Source organism: Papio anubis, chromosome 8 (assembly GCF_008728515.1).
Source record: "Papio anubis isolate 15944 chromosome 8, Panubis1.0, whole genome shotgun sequence".
Taxonomy (NCBI): domain Eukaryota; kingdom Metazoa; phylum Chordata; class Mammalia; order Primates; family Cercopithecidae; genus Papio; species Papio anubis.
In genome coordinates, this window is record NC_044983.1 from 80011579 (window position 1) to 80031890 (window position 20312).

Below are 20312 nucleotides of genomic sequence, written 5' to 3' on the forward strand. Positions count from 1 at the left end.
TTTTCAGAAAGGGAAAAGCTTCTAGAGTTATTTGAAGAATAAGTATGTTTACAAGAAAGATGTACCATACATAATGTGTTTACAGCTTTAAAAATCCCTTTGTAAAGATGGCACACCAAAGACCATTTAAAATGTAAGTCATTGTAAAATGGCTTATGTTATCATGAATAGAAAATTGACTTATACTCAAGGAACAAGGGCAGGCACTTCTTTGCAAGAAAAAAAATGTGAACTAAGGCTCAGTACTTGGAAGAGTTTTATTTTACATTTTTACAAAACATCTGACAGTGCGTGCCCAGTAAAATTTGTAATTTGACAGATAATACTAAGGATTTCCAGGTATGCCACAAATATTTCAAGTGGATCTGAGTGAAGACATAAAACTGTATAGAAGTTTTATTGTCAGCAAATACAAGATAATGCTTTAGAAGAAGGTTATATGTGTGATCCCAGAAAGGTTACCACTTACCTGCCTATAACAGAGGCAATTACTAGCACTGGAAAGAATGGTAAGAGAAAGACAGAAATCTGTGTTATGGGAGGCTAGCATGTATAAGGCATGACATCTCCCACTGAGGAAGCAGGGTACGTGGCAGGTTGTCAAAACTGAGCCTGAGATTACTGGAATAAAAGAAATTTGATTGCTAGATGGAACAGGGATTAGAAGAATAGTCAAATCAGAGGAGAAATAGGCCAAGTTGAAGCAGGACTCCCTGCAGGCTCTCTTGACCCTGATGTTCATGAGTTTTTTAATTTCTTCTACATTGAGAGTATTTTCCTGTCTTTCTGATTAAAGTTCATATTAGTTTCTGACCTTGGCGGTCAGCTGGATTCTGCAGTTCCACATCATTCACTTCAGCAAAGGAGAGAACTTATAACAAAGATAAGTGCCCAGTTTAGTCAATTTCCCCTACCTGGAATACTATATACAATTTTAGGTCTCATGTGTGTTAAAATACATATAGTGAAGCTGAGGAAGAGCCACTGAAGTAAAAAGTATTGTTTACAAGTTGGAAAGGACGTAAAAATAATCTAAAGTATACTAAGGCAGAAATAAAAGGCAGAGTTAATGAAATTGTGGCTGGTACTGATAGACTAAACAGATATATTTTCTAAACCCTGGAATCATTATGAAAAAATTTTACATATATCAATGGATTCCAGACTCTGTATTTTAATTATCACAACTAGTGTAATTTAAAAGTATTCTTTATTGAGGGTGTGGAGTCTGAATAAAGTACCCCAAATGAATCTTGTGAGAAGGTAAGTTTGGAACACACTGACTTACAAATTTTGTGCTTAATTTATGGATGTTGTGGCCCTCAAAATATCATGTGGGCTAAACAATAGAATCTTGAAGAATTTAAAATAAATCATGTCCAAAATGAGTTGTCAAGAGAAACTGAATATATTCCTTTGGAAACAGCCTTAACATTTTGAGGAGATATCATCAAAGGTAACCGTTTTTTGTTTGTTTGTTTGTTTGTTTGTTTGTTTTTCTCCCTTAAACCGATCCCACGAGATCAGTTTTCTTTGTAGATGATACCACTTTCATAGCCTGAGGCAATTAAAAATTTATACTTATTTATTGTCTAGTAGGTAGAAAGTTAAGTCCTTAGGAATAGGTTGTGTTTTAGTGTTCTTGAACATGTGAGAGTATCCTTTTCTATACTAACATCTCCCAAAGAAGACTCAGTATTTTATCTATCCACTCTACTCAAATACATTCCATGAATCTTAGAAACTAGGAAAATAGAGCTATTTTCATGTAAACTATTGGAAGTTCATAAAGAATACCTCCAAACAAATGTCAGAATTCAACATCCATAAAACCAGTGTTCAGTGACCTTAGGCTTAGCTTAGAGTTCTGCAAAGTTTTCAAGATACAAATAAATTATAGTTATCAAAATTAGTAGAGTTGTCAATGTTCACCATCGTGAAGAAGTAAATAATAGGTTGTGAGAATGGTACGTGAATATTTTCCTATGATTTATTTAAATAATTTAACAAAGCAATGAGATTACTGACTAGTGCTCTTGAAGTCATGTTTAGTATAGTTGCCTCTTTCTAGAACACATGCTCTTCAATATTTCCTTGGATAGATAAACTATGTTTTATTCTTTGATTTTCCTATTATCAAAAACAGATATCCACTTAATTGTTTTACTTTCAAGGTAACATTTATGCTTATATCCGTTTATGCCTTCTTAATTCTCTGCAAACTATAACACATTTTAATGTGTGTTAATAAAGTTATAAGGTCAGTCATTTGGAGCTATCTCTGGTGCTTTGAACTCACAGGATCGAAGTAAGATTAGGCATAGCTTGCTCTATTTAATCTTTTCAATATATATAGCTTTTGAATTAGACAAACTCTTATGTCCAAAGATAAATGTGTATTTCCGAGTTTAATTACGTATTTCTTTAGCATTTCATATATTTTAGGCATACATGAATAATACATTTCATGTATTTTAGGGATGTATGAATAAACAATATATGTACATTTAAAATTCAATTTCATAGTCACTAGTGTACCCCTGAAAACAATAGATGTGTCTGGGAGACAGAAGAATTGCCCTATGTAAAATTTCACTACAGTTGCAGCAGAGTTACTTGTTGATAAATGAGAGAAACAGATTACTCATAAACTATGGCTTTTGTAATACTGAACAGAGTCTAGAATTATGATCATATGATTTCCATGAGATCTAGCTGATGTGCCTTTTTGAGATGATAACTTCTGTCCTTGAGACACTTCACTTTTTTTTTTTCACTTATCTCCAGCATTGAACAAAGCCCCTCTTTCCCTCCTTTGAGTTTGTTGCCACAGGATTATTATGTGTCACAGGATTATTTTAATATCATAGTTTACTACTTCACAAGAATTCATACAGTTTTCCTATATTTTGGGTGCTTACCACATCCCAGACCAGGTGTTGTAGTTCTGTATTTCTATATTTTCTCCTTTACAGTGAACCGTACTTGGCTTTCAAGTTCCATTTTGCTCTTGGAACCTGCCTGTTCTCAGTCCCTGCTTTGCTTTTGGTTGCTGCTGTCTGTTTCTCAGATGCAGTTCCATGTTCGACAGCCTGTGTATATATCCCAACTACTTCCTTATTTAGATCAGGCTTCAGCCTAGGAGAAGGAAATTTAGATTTAAGCAGAACATTTAAATAAAGTTCAAATTGTCTCTAAGGGTTATAATTATTAAGAAATCTTACCGTAGGAGGCATTGGGAAGATATAATTTTAGTAATCTTCTAATGGATTGCTTAATCTTAATTATTTAATTGTATTTCTATCAATAATAGCAGTGGCAAGGAAAGTAACAAAATTAGGCCTAGATTGTTTCTCACAGGTTTAAATGCAGTGGTTTATGTTCCCTTGACTGATTGTACAACTTCAGTCACATATGGTGAGGTCAATATTTATTAAACTATGCATCCAAGTGTTTGTGAGTAAAAATGTAATACTTTCTAGCATTCATATTACTATGTTAGTGTGCTTGGAGATATTTTTGATATCAGCTTTGATAATGAATTTTACCTGGGAATAAACCTAGCAAAATTTTTTAAATCCCTAAAGATGATAGCATATAAAACAACAAATAATATTTAAACTGTACTCTCATTTCCACTAATAGGGTGGACCAAGTTTCATGACTGCCTCTTCCAAAAAAAAAAGAGAAAATGTAAAAGCATCCAAACATATAGAAGTACAAACAAGAGAATACTTATCTAGGCCAAAATATAAATGCGGGCAGGAATTGAGTGAGAAAAAGTTGCTTTTATCCTAGGGACATTTGCCAAATCTGGAAACATCTTAGCTTTGGTTTTTTTCAAGCTCAAAAAAGAAAAAATCCTACTCCTTTAGGATCTATAAAAAATATACTTTTTTAATACTGTTTTATTAAGGTGAGACTATTATGATGACTAACCTGATTTCACAGATGTTTGGCTATTGTGTTGTATCACCCATCAGGTGATAGGAAACTTTAATGGTGGTAGACTATATGCTTCTCAAAATTGTGTGTGTGTGTGTGTGTGTGTGTGGTGTAGACTTTTTTTTTTTTTTTTTTTAAACTGTAAAAAGAGCATGCATTTTGGTTTCAGACCTGTGTTGGAATTTTGACTTTTCTTCATTTGATGTGGTGCAGGTTAATTCCTCTGAAGACTTGGTTTATTCATCTGCAAAATGGGGAGAATGATACCTGTGTCCCAGGTTCCCTCACTCCTCACATCCAGTCCATTATTGAGGCCTGTAATTTCTTCCTTGAAAAAATATATAATAGGCATCATATTTCTGAGATATAAGCCAACCAATGTATTTTCTTTCTTGGAAATTTCTAGTCCCTAGTTGTCTCATCAGTCTATATCAAGAGCCACCCCTGGTAGACCTTCATTGGAGAGTTAGTTTTATATTATGGAGAGGATACTCTTTCCACCTGAGTTTACTAGGTCATGAGGCTCCCGACCTACAAGAATAATGGCCAAATGATGTAAGATAAATTCAGATTCGATGGAAAGAGAAATGGGAAAGTGTACTCTTTCTGGTCCTTTAGAATGTAGGAAAAAAAGAAGCAAGTAGTTAACCACATGTCTGTTTCTGTTTGAAATCGTAGAAGTGGAGAATGAAAAGGAGCAGATGCTTGTGTCTCTTCTTATTGAGAAGCTACTTAAAATAGGCCAGCGTCAGTGGTGGGGGTCCAATAAGAGTAAAAAAGTGTTTCAGAAAATGTTTAAGCACAGAAAGGATTTAAATTAGTCATCCCAGGTGTCCTTAACAAATGCAGAAGTTTCTACCTGCCTTGTTCGTGGACAGCACGATCTATGCATTGAGAAGTAGGTTACCTGCATCAGGCGCTCCATATGAGTGTCTTCCCCACAGAATCTGAGGTCTGGCAGCTCAGGCAGAAGCTGAGTGGAGGGTGTGATTGCGTTCAGAAGGTCCACCAATGTACCAGGAGTCCAGATGAGACCAAGTTAGCAAAAAGAGGACCCCTAGGTCCTAACATTCATCATACAAGAGAACAAAATTTCATCAAGTGCAATCCCAGTAAGAGAAGCCAGGGAAACTCCCAGTGACCAGATGGTAAAGGGAAATTCTCCAAAGGGAAGAGATGACTCCAAGGACAGCCACAACACTGTTTCCAACCTCACTAAGAGCATTTAAGCCTACTTGTTCTCCACAAAAGTCACATGTTCCTATATTATCTTCTATGATTTTAAAGTTGTAATATTTATATTTAGATCTTTAAGACACTGTGAATTGTGTATGTGTGTGTATCTGTATGAAATGTAGTCAGGATCTAATTTTACCATTTTCCATGTGGATAACTTCTTGTTCCAGCATTCCTTCTTATCTCGGAGAAAGAGGGGTCCTTGTTAACACGAACTCTCCACCTGTTCTTTCGGTTTCTCCATCTTTCCACTTTTCAAAATCCTACTCCATTACTTAACCTATTTCATTTCTCATCTTAATTTCTTTTTTTCTACCATTTTCATATTATCTGTTTACAAACGGGCTCATGTTCCCTCTCTTTCCTTCAACCCACATTTATACATAAGTTAAGGCCACTATTTTTAATTTCTATCAAGTTCTTTGAAATGGTAACAAATGTTTGGTGTGCATGCCCTTAACCTTCTCCCAATCATACTCAGACTGCAGTATTTACCTATTACCTAGTTACTAAGTCAGTTAACCTGGTTTTGTCCCTCATCCAATTTATTCTTTTTGCTGCATCTAATATGGCCTGTTTTCTTCTTGATAGTGTTCTCACTTTTAGTTCTGTGACATTATTTTTCTTTGGTTTGCTTTTCATCTACCTGGTCACTATTTCTGTGGCATTTTTCCTTGCTGTTCCTTTCTCTCGTATAATGAGTCTGTCCATGGGGAAAAATAGAAATAATCTTTGAAACATTAAAGTTCTATTGATAATATAAATTTTATTGATGATTGGAAATATAGCCCATCTCTAATGTCGTTATTTGATCCCTCCAAATTATAAATAAATTATATAATCCAGTTAATATCATAAAAATTTATTTAGTTTTACATTGCAAATGTTTTCTTTCTCCTTTTATTTTCTCTATGAGAAAATCATACTTAACATTGTCAAAAAATGAACACATGCTAGTTAAAATACATTTGAGATGGAAGTTAAATATGTGCTATTTATCAGCATTAAGCCAGCACCAGAATTTAAAACAAAACAAAACAAAACAAAACTGCAGTGAGGTTCTTTTTATTGAAATGTAACCAAAATAATTCCTTTGAAATAGTTATCTTTAAGATTGTCACTGTTTTTTTTTTTTTTTATGGTTTAACACTCTCAAATAAATGTTCATCTTGCAAAAATCTCCACGTAATACATACTGACACATAAAGAAAATGCATCAACTAAGCAGATTGTTCTATGATGGCTTGGATTATCAAACATTTGCAAGTTAAATTCAGTATTACTGTATAAATTTGAAGAATTAACTAAAATTAACATAATTTATTTATTCTGTTAGTGAATAAAAAAATGTTAAAGTTCCTCAAGCTATTTTAAAGGCTTATTAGGCTAATTGTAATTATTCATTTCTATTTAAAAATTAAATGATGTTAGCCCTACAGTGTTGGGTGAATATAAAAATATATATCATTGAATTATAAATCATTTTGCCTCCAGCTGCCAACTTGAAATGCCAGGCATTTCACTTATCTTCATATTTCATGTAATGTTGAACTATTTATGGTCCCTGTGCTGCCATATGTAAAAGAGCAATATTCATTAACCCTTCATGCTTCATGAAGCAAAAAGGGTTATTTCATTTGTGAGCTACTTTCGTAATAAAGACTGGTCAAATTTTCTATGTTATTTATCTACGCCACCTTACATGATTGTAGGCATCCCGAATTTCCCCACTGAGAGTGTTTGTTAATTTGTTTTCTTCATAGTAATAAACCATAAGCTCTGTGAGGGTAGGCAACAGGTTAATATTTTAGTCATTATATTCTCAGTGTTTAACAAATTGCCTGATTGAGATGAGTAAGTGCATTTATTTTCAAGCATTTTGTTTTTAGTTTTGATATAGTTATTCACTAAAATGATCCACTCACATCACTTGATGTCTGATGTTGTCAAAACAATATTAAAATATATTGCCTTATGTCAGAGGCCTTCAGTATTATAACTGAAGACACAGGTTAATACATGTGGGTCACTTTCAGTATAAAACATTGTCCTATTCTACTTGACTATCACAGAGTACAAATCAAATAGGTATTCAGAAAAGAGGGTCTTTTGTGGAGAATCAGACTCATGGAAGTGACTGTTGAGTAAAGCTTACAAAAAGAAATATTTGCAACAAATAGGAGGAAATTTTCCTTTCCACATAAATGGAGCAAGACATTGAGGGCTTGAGAAAGGAAAGATCATAAACTATTGGAGGGTATAGGAGGCTCCAGAGCTTATTAAAAAAGAAAAGTGTATGTTTGGAAATTTTGTGGTATTTCATCTAGATATAAAGGAAACTGAAATGCAGTCAAAGTACTTTTTACTTCAAAGAGTTAAAAAAAATAAATACAGGTCTAATGAATGACTGTGAAGAAAAAATTGCACCCAGTGGTGTATTGAGGTAGATTGAAGGTAGATTGAAAAGTAGATAAATTGAAGTGGGGTGTGGAATTGAGTCGGTGAAGACATGTGTTAAGGTTGGGACAACAGCTGTGAAAGGAAGGAAAAAGAGGATGGGGTGACTGATTTGAGACAGTTACATTAAAAAAAAAAAAAAAACAAAAAAAAACAAAAGGGTGGCCAAACTGAAACAAAGGTGTTAAGTCCGGATAAATACATGAAGAAAGGTGCTATACCAAGATTGGAGAATTGAGAGGTGTGGGTGAGTTTCTGATGTATGAATTTGAGACAATAGCCAGTGAGATACTTATGTGAAAATATCTCAAAGGATAAAGAAGCAACTTAAACTACATTATGCAAAATAATTTCCATGTCCCACTTACCATATCAAATGTGTATACATGTTCACATAGTTTTAGTCTCTTTAATTGCCTGTTTTTTTCTAGGAAATTTTCTTTACTTACTCTCATTTTTACAAAATATTTTATAATGCCTTTGTATCAAGAAGAGTAAGATGTTACACAGTCACTTGAAACATAACATTACCTATTTGGAAAAGATACAAAGTTTACTGTCCTTTAAAATGGGGATAGCACTTGCCCTACCCAGCTCACAGGGTTGTTGTAAGGATCAGAAGAAATGATGGATATGAAAGCACTTTGAAAACGAAAATCCTTTACAAGTGCAAGCTGTCATCATTATGATTATACAGTGCCCTCTATATGAACCTGAAGCAATTTCAATTTCCATTTATCATGTTACTCCCCTAATTCCTGTAGCGCATGTCCCACAAGATTTTTATCACGTTACTCTAGTTTAATCAACGACAAATGCATTTTCATGAAACCATAATATTGTTTCTATTATAGATATTCTTTGAACTCTGGATGAAGACTAATACACATTTCAAGGACCATTATACTTCTGAGGGTTTTTTCCTATCTCTTTCATTTCATAGCTTCCTTTCTCCCATATTACATGGGTGCAATGAAATTTTCATTGAATAAAGTACCTTATAAAAACTTGACTGTATGTCCCATCCTCCTTTCCTTTGATTTTACCTTTTTCTTACTCTGTGAATTCAAATTCTCTGATAAGCACCATCCATCGCTCTGTGGATTGACAACAGTCTGTCCTAGGTACCAAATTAAACATTGAAGGTGTTTTAAGGAGGTAATAGCAATATCATGCTCATTATGTAGTGGAGCTTAAAATTAGGGCTTGGTATCAACCACATTCAAAAGCTGATGTGTTAAAGAGAGTTCTAGTTATTCTTAAGGCTACCTATTCCTCTACTCCATTCCTTCTCCAATTAATATTACCCCAATTCTTGCAACATTTGTTTTGTGCCCTGGGCATAATAATGGCAATAAGATAAAGAGAATCCTATTGGTAAATATAGGTTGTACGAGGACCTAAATATTCATCCACCCCCACAAAGTCCAGGAAAGTAAAGCAAAAGTTAATTGTTTAGTCAGCTTCTCTAGATGTGCAGTATATTTTCAAGCATTTTACATGTATATGAGTAATCAGATGATCCATTTACATATCTTAAAATTGTTATTTTGGAAAAAATAGCAAATCTGTTACAAACTAAACTACTTTTATTTTCCAACCTTGTTAAAGAAAAAAACCTGCTGATTATAATATTAAATGGAGGAGGTTAAATTCAATCAACTTCTAAGAGCTATATAAATTAGTTTTAGGACAACCCAAATTTCAGTTATATAACATTATTTTTTAAAGGAAGTTCTTAAGAACCATCTAATTATATGAGACAAAAGATTAGAATAGAAATGAACCTTAAATATGGTACTTACTTCATCTAATGTGTGAGGGATAGTTTTAGAACAAAAAGAACAAGGACGAGTACGCCTTATCCGTCTACTCTCAGTGGTTAGTTTTGAAGAGCTTCTTCCTAGCTTCCAGTCTTGGGAGTAAAAGCCACATTGCTATAGACCATTGAACAATGTCTGTCTTCATTCTCTTACTCCTTTCCTGGAATCTTCCACATTCCTTCTCCTCAAGATTGACTCTCTTTGTCTCAGAACTTGACTTAACAGTTCCTAGGTTTATGAATTATCTTTGCCATTGTATTGTGACTTTCCTAGCTGCACCTGACAGGGCTAACTAGCCTTTGATGTCATGTACAATTCGAGCATCTCACAGACCACACTTAGTAAACTGATCTGTGGCTGGACCTTAACTTTGCCATTCACCTTCATCATCTAAGATAGTTGGCAAAGTTCACCGTCCTTCATCTCCAGGATGGCATGGTGAGGAAATGATTCCAGGACCAAGTAGCCATTCCCTCCTTTCTGTATCATTCAACTGCCTCTCAAATTGGCTTTATTATATTTCACCCTGACAACTTTCACTCTGTCTCTCTCCTCTCTTGGCATTTATACAAAGCAGTGTAAGCATTCACTTGGGAAAGAGAGCCATCTTGTCAAAGCTGGGTCTTTTCTAATACTTGAATTAGATCACCAGGTCACTGCAGATTTATAGAGGAAATAGAAAGACTACATTTGAGAATTTTCTATAATTACCAGAAGTCCAAACCTGTAATTATTATTGCCACTCTGCAAGCTTCAAGTGAAGCCTCCATAGTTAGCCTTTGGCCTTATCCATCCTGACTTTCCTACCATATTTTGCTACTTTCCCATTTGTTAGAATTTATATTAGAAACAGATATTTTAAATTCAGGTCAAAGTTTTTAGACTAATACAAAGAATATTGTTTAATTTACTTGTTATATAACATGTATCAACAAGCAGTGGGGAAATTTAATTGGTGGTAATATAATTGTTAATTTTAACAAAAATTAGGAATGTTTACTTTGAAATTTTCCATTTTTGAGCCCATAATAGAAGACCCATGACCACTTTGTAATTTAACATTTCAATATAGTTCCATTGGGTAGGTAGTACCTTATTCTGTTTTGAAGATAAGGACACTGAAGGGCATTACAGATGAGAATACTGGAGGTTCAAGAGTTCACAGATTTTCCTGTTTCAGCAACTGAGAGCTTTCAGACCCCAATGCCATATATTGGGTATCACACAGTGAACCTCACACCACACTGGCCTGCCTCTTCCTCGCTTAAATTCATTCATTGACTCCACATCATCTTCAGGATAAACTACCAAGGAATGTTGCAAGGCCTTTCACACTATCACTCTGTCCTACCTCCTCCGTCCTGTTCTTGCTAGTTCCCTTCCTATACTTCAGCGTTCTAAACCTCATGGAGAGCCCTTCCTCTGGAAATGTTGCCTGTCCTTTCTACCTCAATAACTGACACCTATTTGTTGGCCCCGATCCTCCAGGGACGCCTGTGTCATCAGAGTAGGCTTCAGATGATGTCTTCTGAAACCTCTTTTAGCCATTAGTGCCGTTAAATTATTGGTTCCCTTAGATAAGGCTTGTGAGGGCAGAGAGTGTCTCCTTCACTTTTGTTTCCTCTTTTCCTTTGTCTATAAAACAAATATAGTAATAGCTACCTTGTAGATTTATTGGAAGGATTAGAGGTAATGTATATAAGTAAAGTAACTAGCAGTGCCAGGGACATGGTAATAAAACTAACAATAACTCATATTTATTAAAATCATTTTCTGTGTGCCAGGTACTATGGTAGGCACTTAACGTGTATTATCTGTAATCCTTATGTAATGATTTTATTGAATGGCCTGAACTCACCACCAAAAAGCACTTTTACTTTTTCTCTTCAAGCATGTTATCAAATCTTCTCATCTTGTGGTTTGATTCATCTTAGCTAGAGACCATAGTTTTTCTGATCTTGTCATAAACTCAATGTAATTTCAATAATTAAAACTTATTTTTAGTTATTAAAATTTTCCGGCTGTACTTAACTAAAATTCAAAATCACTCCCCCCCACCCCCTTAATTCAGGCCTGACTCCTGCCTGTAGCTCTGCATTGCAGAGTTTGTTGACTGTATTTTGTAAGTCTCTCTCAGTAATCAGTGCCTCTGTCAATGGCAGGGATTGACTGCCACGTAGAATATATTTGTAAACTCTTCAGAGAACCACTCTCTCCCCTACAATACACTATTTGGGATCCCATCTTTCTGACAAGGGACATATTCACTTTAGGTACCACTCAGCTCCAGCCCTCAGCAGCAATCCCAGAATCTCCTTCTTCTTCACTTCCCTTACTTCTTTGGGGAGGTGGTTCTTTTCACTGGGATCTCATAAAGCTAGCAAATTACTTTCTGTGGGATGACTGAGCCCATGGAAATGCAGGCATTCTTGTCGTGTCTAATAATGAGAAGTAGTTCCTCCCAGTCTGCTGTCTCCTGTCCTTGTTTTCTGCTGTTATAGACTGCCTCCACCAACATTATGCATTCTGAATTCTCCAGGAGGGACTGAAGCAGTCATCTCAATGTTCACACGTTCCTCCAAAGTTTAAGGTCACATGTCAGTTTGTTTCAGAATCTTCTCATCCCAGGCTTATGTGGAGATTTGGCTGCACATTTCTGCAGCTCAGCAAGCCTGAGGTAAGAATTGAGACACTGCTTTCTTTGCCTTGAAAAGTGCACCACTCTCTTAACATATCGGAGCACTTGTGAAAAGAAGACAAGTCAGAAGCCCTTCTCTTCCCCTGGATAACATCTCATTGCTTGGACGACTCTTTCTCTCTCGAAATACTCCATAATTCTGCGTTTGAGAGGCCAGAGGTGCTAAGTTGGTAGCCAGTTTGGTTGCTTTTGGAAGCCCTAGGAGAGGTGCCTAGTGAGTGTTCTTTAGAATCCTTTCTGTTAACTGTTCTCAATATTTAGGCTTTAACTGAAATGTTTGAAACAAGGAAAAGTCCTATTTCACATCTTGTACTCTTAAAGCACTCATTTACATCTAAAAAAATGTGACTCTAGAAGTTAGGTTATATTCCCTAAGGCCACAAAATTTACTTAGTAAAAGTCAAAATCTGATTTTCCTGTAGGTTATTCTGACCCCAAACCTACTTTTTGGTTCATTGCACTATTTACCTCCAAATATGATTGTTCAATTGTAAGCGGTTACTGTAGGACATGTATAAGTTGAGATAAACAGCAACAGAACTTTTCAGTATTTATTTAGATACAGCATAAAATTGAGTTTTTATATTGTAGGCATATTGAGGCTAGCCAGCTTAATTGGCTCCTGCATTTGTGCAGCTAACAACTATTAGTCTTTCTCCCCCAGTAAGTGAAGAAAATACCTGATATAGCTAAAGTAGTACCTAACTCATTCTGAGACTTTGGTAAATATTGGTTAAATGAGAGACTGCAGGAATTCAAAGTGAGCTGACGCTGCTACTCCTAACAAATAATGACTTCTGCTGAGTTTTTTCTGATACTTTTATTGTGACGGTCTCACTTTTGTTCATGCATCTGTCATCAATCCTTATATTCAAGGAAATGTCTGCAGAATTTTTATTGGATGACTGCATTTTCCTTAGATGCAAGTAAGAGAAATACCAGGCTTTGAAAGCGGGCTGATTGAGTAAGAGTTGAACATTTAATCAGCAAGAACGCATTTAAAAGTGCCAAATTGTAGCAAAATTTAGGGAATTTAAACTTTAAATTTGAAATCCTTTTCTGCTCCACAATAGCCTCAACTTTCTTTCAGTTTTTAAATTTAGAACATTCTGATAAATGGCCACTGCAGAATAGTTTAATAAGGTACAATAATAATTCGTATTTTTCTCTTACTGCTCAAAGGAAACAAAATCCGGATAAATCCCAGGGATGTTTAAGGAGTTTTAGAAACTGTCCTCTTTGTTAGGTTAATCCACTAAAGATCAATTAGTTAAAATGCCATTTGAAATATTTAGTTCTTTTCCTAGAGATAAAGTATTCATTTGTAAATTGAATCCATTGAAGAGATTTCCATAAAAAATAATGAGTGAAAAACAACAACAAAAAAATTCAATCATAGCTGCTTTATGTGGACTGATATCTTTATCCTTTAGTGCATTTGCAGCACAAATATTTTAAATGCAACATTTAAAATATTTAAAAATACATCTCTGCATGTGGAATTTTAGGAAGTATTAAGCTATAGTGAGAGAAGGCTGATCAGCCTGAAGGAGTTGGGGAGGGACTTGACTGTAAAGAGACATGAGGAAACATTTTCAGGAGTTAGAAATGCTCTGTATTTCAACTGTGATAGTGGTTACACAAATATTTCGTAGTTGCCAAAATTTACCAAACAGTATACTTACACAATGGGTGAACCTTTTGTTTGTACATTAAGGCTGGTGGGTGGGGAGAAGAGAGAAAAAAAAATGTTATCGAATTTGGGCTATTTTACTTATAATATCTTTTATTCTGATAAAGCAGATAGGATTGTGGCAGACAAAGTGTTTTATGATCTACATAGAATAATAAAATCTCAAACTTCAAATTATTCATTCACTGTTAGTCAATTGGCATAAAGAATTGCTTTCTGTGTTTCAGGAACAGTGCAATTTGGGAGGTACATAAAGCCAAATAAAACATAGTCTTTGCCTAAAGGAAGTGTCATTCATTATCCATCGATAAGGGAGGAGACCACCCTTCATATCGTCTTATATCCAATTTCTGCCCCCAAAGAAGAAGTAAAAAATAAAAAGGCAGAAATGAAATCCACAGGCAGACAGCCAGGTGCCACACCCTGGGCCTGGTAGTTAAAGATCGACCCCTGACCTAATCGGTCATGTTACCTATAGATTACAGACATCATATAGAAATGCACTGTGAAAATCCCTATCTTGTTTTGTTCTGATCTATTTAGTGGTACATGCAGCCCCCAGTCACGTACCCCCTGCTTGTTCAATCAATCACGACCCTCTCACACGCACCCCCTTAGAGTTGTGAGCCCTTAAAAGGGACAGAAATTGCCCACTTGGGGAGCTCAGCTCTTGAGACAGGAGTCTTGCCGATGCCCCCGGCCGAATAAACCCCTTCCTTCTTTAACTTGGTGTCTGAGGAGTTTTGTCTGCGGCTCGTCCTGCTACAGCAATATAACAAATTACCCCAAAGTTTAATGGCTTAAAACACTGCACATTTCTCATCTCAGTTATCATCTGTGAGTCAGGTATCTGGGTGTTACTTAGTTGGTATCTCTACTTTGGGGTGTCTCACAAGATTGCAATCAAGTCACTCAGGCCTAGGATCTCATCTGAAAGCAAGACTGATAGAGGATCCACTCCCATGCTCACTTACATAGTTGTTGGCAGAATTCAGTACTTCAAGTGCTGTTGGACTGAGGGCCTCAGTTTCTTGCTGACTGTTAACCAGAAGCTGCCCTCAGTTCCTTGACAGGTGACCCTCTCCATATGACCCCTTCGTCAAAGAATGCAGGCTGAAAAGGCTGTAGACAGTCAGTTAGGAAAGTGAAGTCAAAATTTTAGGAAAGTGAAGTCAGCAAATATTATTAAACACTTTGTGAACTTCCATCCAGATTCATCAAAATTGTTGTGAAAGCTGTAAGCACAGTGCAGAATACAGTTTGGTGCCTCATGTTTCTTTCTATATACTGCATTTAATGTAAGTCAGGTGATTTAGCAATAATACGATTAGGACACTTGCTGTAAAAACTCCTTATGTCTATCATTGCTTAGGCAGATATATTTTTTTATAGTTGTAGGATACGCAATATTTATCTATATGCTGTAATGAAATCTTTACTGGATATATCCATATATATGATGCTTATTCACTGGTGATAAACCCATGAATGTTTTTAAATATAGATTTTCATGATTTGATTAATAATGGAATACACACTCTTTGATAGTTCACCATTATATGCAAAGGTTTTTTACAAAAATGAAGGTGCAAATATTTTTTCCCAAATTCACAATTCGTACAAGTTCACATAAAAATAGGAAGTGTGGTTTTTCTCAGGAGTGGCATTTTCTCATTATTCTCCTTAGAAAACATAATAAAATGAAGTTCATTTACTCATTTATTTTTGGCTTTAATATTAAACACAAACTATATTTTTATTGGAAAGATCAACATTGTTTATTTCTGCTTGTTAAAGTATACATGCTCCTGGTAAAACATTTAGAAACAACAAAAACACAAAGAAGAAAATAAATGTTACCATAACTCATAGACAATTGCTGACCAATCATGTAATGCATATTTTTAGACATTGATCATAAGATCACGTTTTTCTATTGGAATATTAGTATTTTATTAAATGATTTTTTAAAGTCCTCATATACATATACATATACATGTACATGTAATGAAGATTTAGGCTTGAAGCATTTTTTATTTCTGTCTTTATTGTCACTGTTAGGATGCTTTATTTCTGTTGCAACCACATTGTGTCCTCTTATTACTCCATTTCCAGTAAATAATATAGAATAACAATATTAAAAGGTAAATTTTTCTTTGTATGTTGTTTGTGAATTTTGGAGTGAAGTTGTTTTCAATAATTCAGAATTTTGAATTGAAAATATGTGAGGATTTCTGTGATCACATACTTGTTATCTTTTTGTGAAAAGTGCTGATTTGATTAGTTCTAAAAATCTTCAGTGTAATCTGTAAATGACATAATCCGCTATCAGCACTCGTTCTTTTCTTCAGATTATAATAGAAATTCAAATCAATAGCATTTTGTTGTTTTCTATTAAATAACATTTAGCACATTACGTATGTTCATATGGTTACCAATATTCCTTAAAAATAGCAGCAAACTTTTAACATGTTCATTATATCCTTAGGTAGAATCTAGTAACAGAGACCATTTGTGTGAGGATAACTATTTTAAAATATACTCTTTCTTTTTTGAAATAGATTATGAATCAATCTTTGGTAAAATCTCTATCTTTGATAAAAATTCCCAGAATGAGAAATATCAATGTAAAATACTTAGAAAACTTCCTTTCCTACGGATGTAAATTTCAGTATTCTAATCTTTATTTATAAGTCACCTGTTAAAATGGTCTTGCTTCTAGGATAAGAGTGCAATTCTTCATAGAATAATATCTAATTTGAAGTTTTGTTAATAGTTTTAGAAGTGAATGTATTTTTTTAAAGTTTAAAATATTCATTTTAGCATATTGCTTTGACTATATGGACTGATTTATCAATTAAAATATTTCTATTTTCATTTGATAGTAATTTTTTCAAAGATTTATATTGTTTATAAACTCAGCAAGTCTTTAGAAACATGGTTGAGTTTGTCATATGCATCTAGATTAGGTCCTAGATCAGGATGTTTTTGAATTAACTTCAAATAAGAATAATATAAATGGTCTGTTTTTATTTGAAAGTTTTCCCTTCCCATGATGGACTCACTTTAAGTATTTGTGGCATACATTTAAAATGAAGCTGCCTAAAAAATCATTTATAGAGTTCTTAAAAGATCATCAAATGTCAGGTCTGCATTTAGTATTTCAACCAGTAATGTTATTGTGCTTTAAAAAGTCTGCTAAGATAAAAGTAGATTTTTACAAAATGAAATTGTTTCATTTATTCACTCATTCATTCTATAAACATTAAAGAACCCTTATTCATGTTCTAGACACTGAGTATATAATCACCTGTGGACTAGAAGGAAAAACGACAGACACAGAAACCCTTTTAAAGAAGATATTACATTATTAAGTGTTGATTAGAGTTAATTCAAGAAAATTAATGAAAATTGCTTTGATATAAATACTTAGGTCTTACCTATATTTGAAATGTCCACCTATTTTTAATTAATAGAGATTAACAACTCAGAAATTTATAAATTTTTAAAGTTTTTCAGTAGGCTTTTAAAGTTGTGTGAGATATAGTTCTAGAAAATATTTGAAAAAAAAATTTCTAAAAAGTCACATTAAAATGATCAGGATTGCCTTTTGTTTCTGTTTTATAATCAAGGGCCTAACATCTAATGTGTAACTATACTTCTAGTAAGCAATTAATTTGGTTATTATAATCTTATTGTTCACAGAATAATCCCCCCCACCCCAATAAATATCAACTTCCTAATCCCCAGAACTTGTCTAAGTTACATGGCAATAGGGACTTTGCTAATGTGGTCAATGATCTTGAGAAGGGAAGACAATCATGGATTACCCAGTTGGGCCCAATGTAATTAGATGGTCCTCATAACAGGCAGAGGATCAAAGGCAGAAGGAAATGGACAACAGTGGCAGAGACTGGGGTGATGTGCCTTGAAAATGAAGGGAGGGCTCCAGCCAAGGGCACCCTCTGGGATCTGGAAAAGGCAAGGAAACAAAATTTTCTCAGGAGTCTCCAGAAGGAGTGTACCACTACCTATACCTTAATTTTAGCCCTGTAAGACTCCTTTCAGACTTCTGACCTCCAGAACTGTAGAAAATAATTTTGTGTTATTTTAAGTAACTTAAACGTATGATAATTAGTTACAGAAACAATAGGAAATTAATACAAACCTACACAGTTATAACATTGTAAAATGGCCTCTGTTGTGATAATTTAACAAAATGCCAGGTTTATTCCCCAGAAAAATCACTGCAGAGATGATTATCTATTAGAGCAGAGTGTGAAACCTTTAACAAATGTAGGCTAGCTGGTAACTGCCCATTATACCAACTAAATCTTTGAAGGTAGCAAAGCAGTACAAAAGCAGGTACTCACGTAACCTAAGCCAGAACCACCACATTTATTGATTTTTCATAGCTTCCTTTTACCTGAATCCCCAGATACCACTAGAATTTTGTGAAATGACTTAAGAATAACATGAAAATTTAGGTGTTTCTTCAACTGTCACACATTCAGAGAGCCCCTCCTGGTGATCTGTATGATCCTGTTCTTGCATCAATGGCAGACAAGCAAAAAGCTGAACTGTGTAGTGCTCCTCTGTTTTCTGGGAGTATTTAATTTTAAGAGAGACCCATACCTCCTTTTATAAGGTGAAGGGAAAAGCTGTAATAGCTTCTATGCCATTAGTTTTGAAACTCTAGAGTTCATTAAAACTCCCTTTGGCTTTCTTCACTGCCATCTTTCTTTCTTCTTATGAATTATTCAAGACAAATTTCAGTTGAGGTAAATAGTTTGATTTGAAGGTTTTTGTATCTGGATTTAGATGCAACAAGAAGTGTTAAATGCTCAGAATTTTAAGTGTAGAGAATGGCACAGACTGAGCTATTAAGATGGAAAACATTTGCTGTTAACGCTCCAGGGCTGCTGTTGCGACTTCAGCTTGGTACTATTATTCATTCTGAAGTAGGCAGGCATTATGATGCCTGCAGTATAAATCAGGTTTTACAGAGAGCTTGATCTGCAAGCACTTTGAACATTCTATCCACTTCTCAGTTAACAGAACATTTTTTGGTTTTACAAGGTAAAGTTTCCTTTTTTTTTTTTTTTTTTCCTAGCCTTACCAATGCATTATTCATCTTTTTTTTTTTTCAGATATTGTATACGAAACCACAAAACAGTTTTAGCCTATACATGTCTCTTGAATAAAGTGAAATTGTAAGTTTTGAAAGTTTCTTCTTTCAGTAAATACTGTGAAAGATAAGAGGACCTAGAAAATATTTCATTTTTATAAAACTCAGTGTAAGACCCTTTCTTCTTTCACAGTAGTAATATCTTTTCTAGATATTGTGTCATAATTTTAATCTTTTTAAGCACTTAGCTCATGGAGTCACACACCTGGAAAAATTATATATGGAATACATGTCTGAAAACTACCTTACTTTGGAACTTAAGAATTGGTTCAATGAATGTACTACATTTAAAAACCAATCCAGTCCAATGTAGTGGCTCCCACCTATAATCCCATCACTTTGGAAGGCCAAGGTAGGTGGATCACCTGAGGTCAAGTGTTCGAGACCAGCTTGACCAATATGGTGAAACCCCATCTCTACTAAAATTACAAAAATTAGCCAGGTGTGTTGGCGTGTGCCTGTAGTCCCAGCTCCTCAGGATGCGGAGACAGGATAATTGCTTCAAGCCGGGAGGAAGAGGTGGCAGTGAGCCAAGATCTCACCACTGCATTCCAGCTTGGGCAATAGAATGAGACTCTGACTCAAAAAAAAAAAAAAAAAAAAAAAAAAAAAAAAAAAAAAAAAAAAAAAAGAACAATCCAAAGAAATCTTATTATAGTTTTGTCTGCTGCTAAAATTCACTTTCCTAATGTCAGTTTCTGTTCAAGTTGCCTAGATAAAATTAAGTTTATGAAATTATGCCCAGGTAGTACTGCTTTCAGGCAAAGCATTTTATTCCTGTTTCCTGCTCTAACATAATATCACAAGCAGCAGGAGTTTCATTGCTAAAGAATAATAAAAAACTAACATTTATTAATTGCTATATGATGGAACATGTGCTAAGTACTTTATATGCATCACCTAAGTTCATGCTCACAGTGAGTCTTAGAAATAATTTCCGTTAGTGCCCCCATTTTATAGCTAGACAGTCGCATGGAGAGCATAGTCTTGTTTACAAATCCCTCTGTAGGACATCAGAATCCATGTCCTTAAAGACTACCAATAAGTGCAAACTCAAAATGTATAGGAACATAGATTTATGAAGTTGTCCGGTATAATGCAATATGAAATGGTGGATACTGTAACAAATTGTCCACAATTTACATGCATTTACATTTAAACTGCAAATCCAGCAACCAATACTTTATTTATGGGCTGTATTCAGGTTTCAGCGTTCTGGTTTTTAACTCACCACAAAGCCACACTGCTTTCAAAACCATTCATTTACAAGCA

The 20312-nt window shown here is 34.6% G+C and overlaps 1 protein-coding gene across 8 annotated transcripts in view; it reads left to right on the plus strand.

Annotated features, from left to right (window-relative positions):
- Positions 1–20312, plus strand: part of RALYL (RALY RNA binding protein like) — a 720856-nt gene that overhangs the window by 198733 nt on the left and 501811 nt on the right. The window lies entirely within an intron of this gene.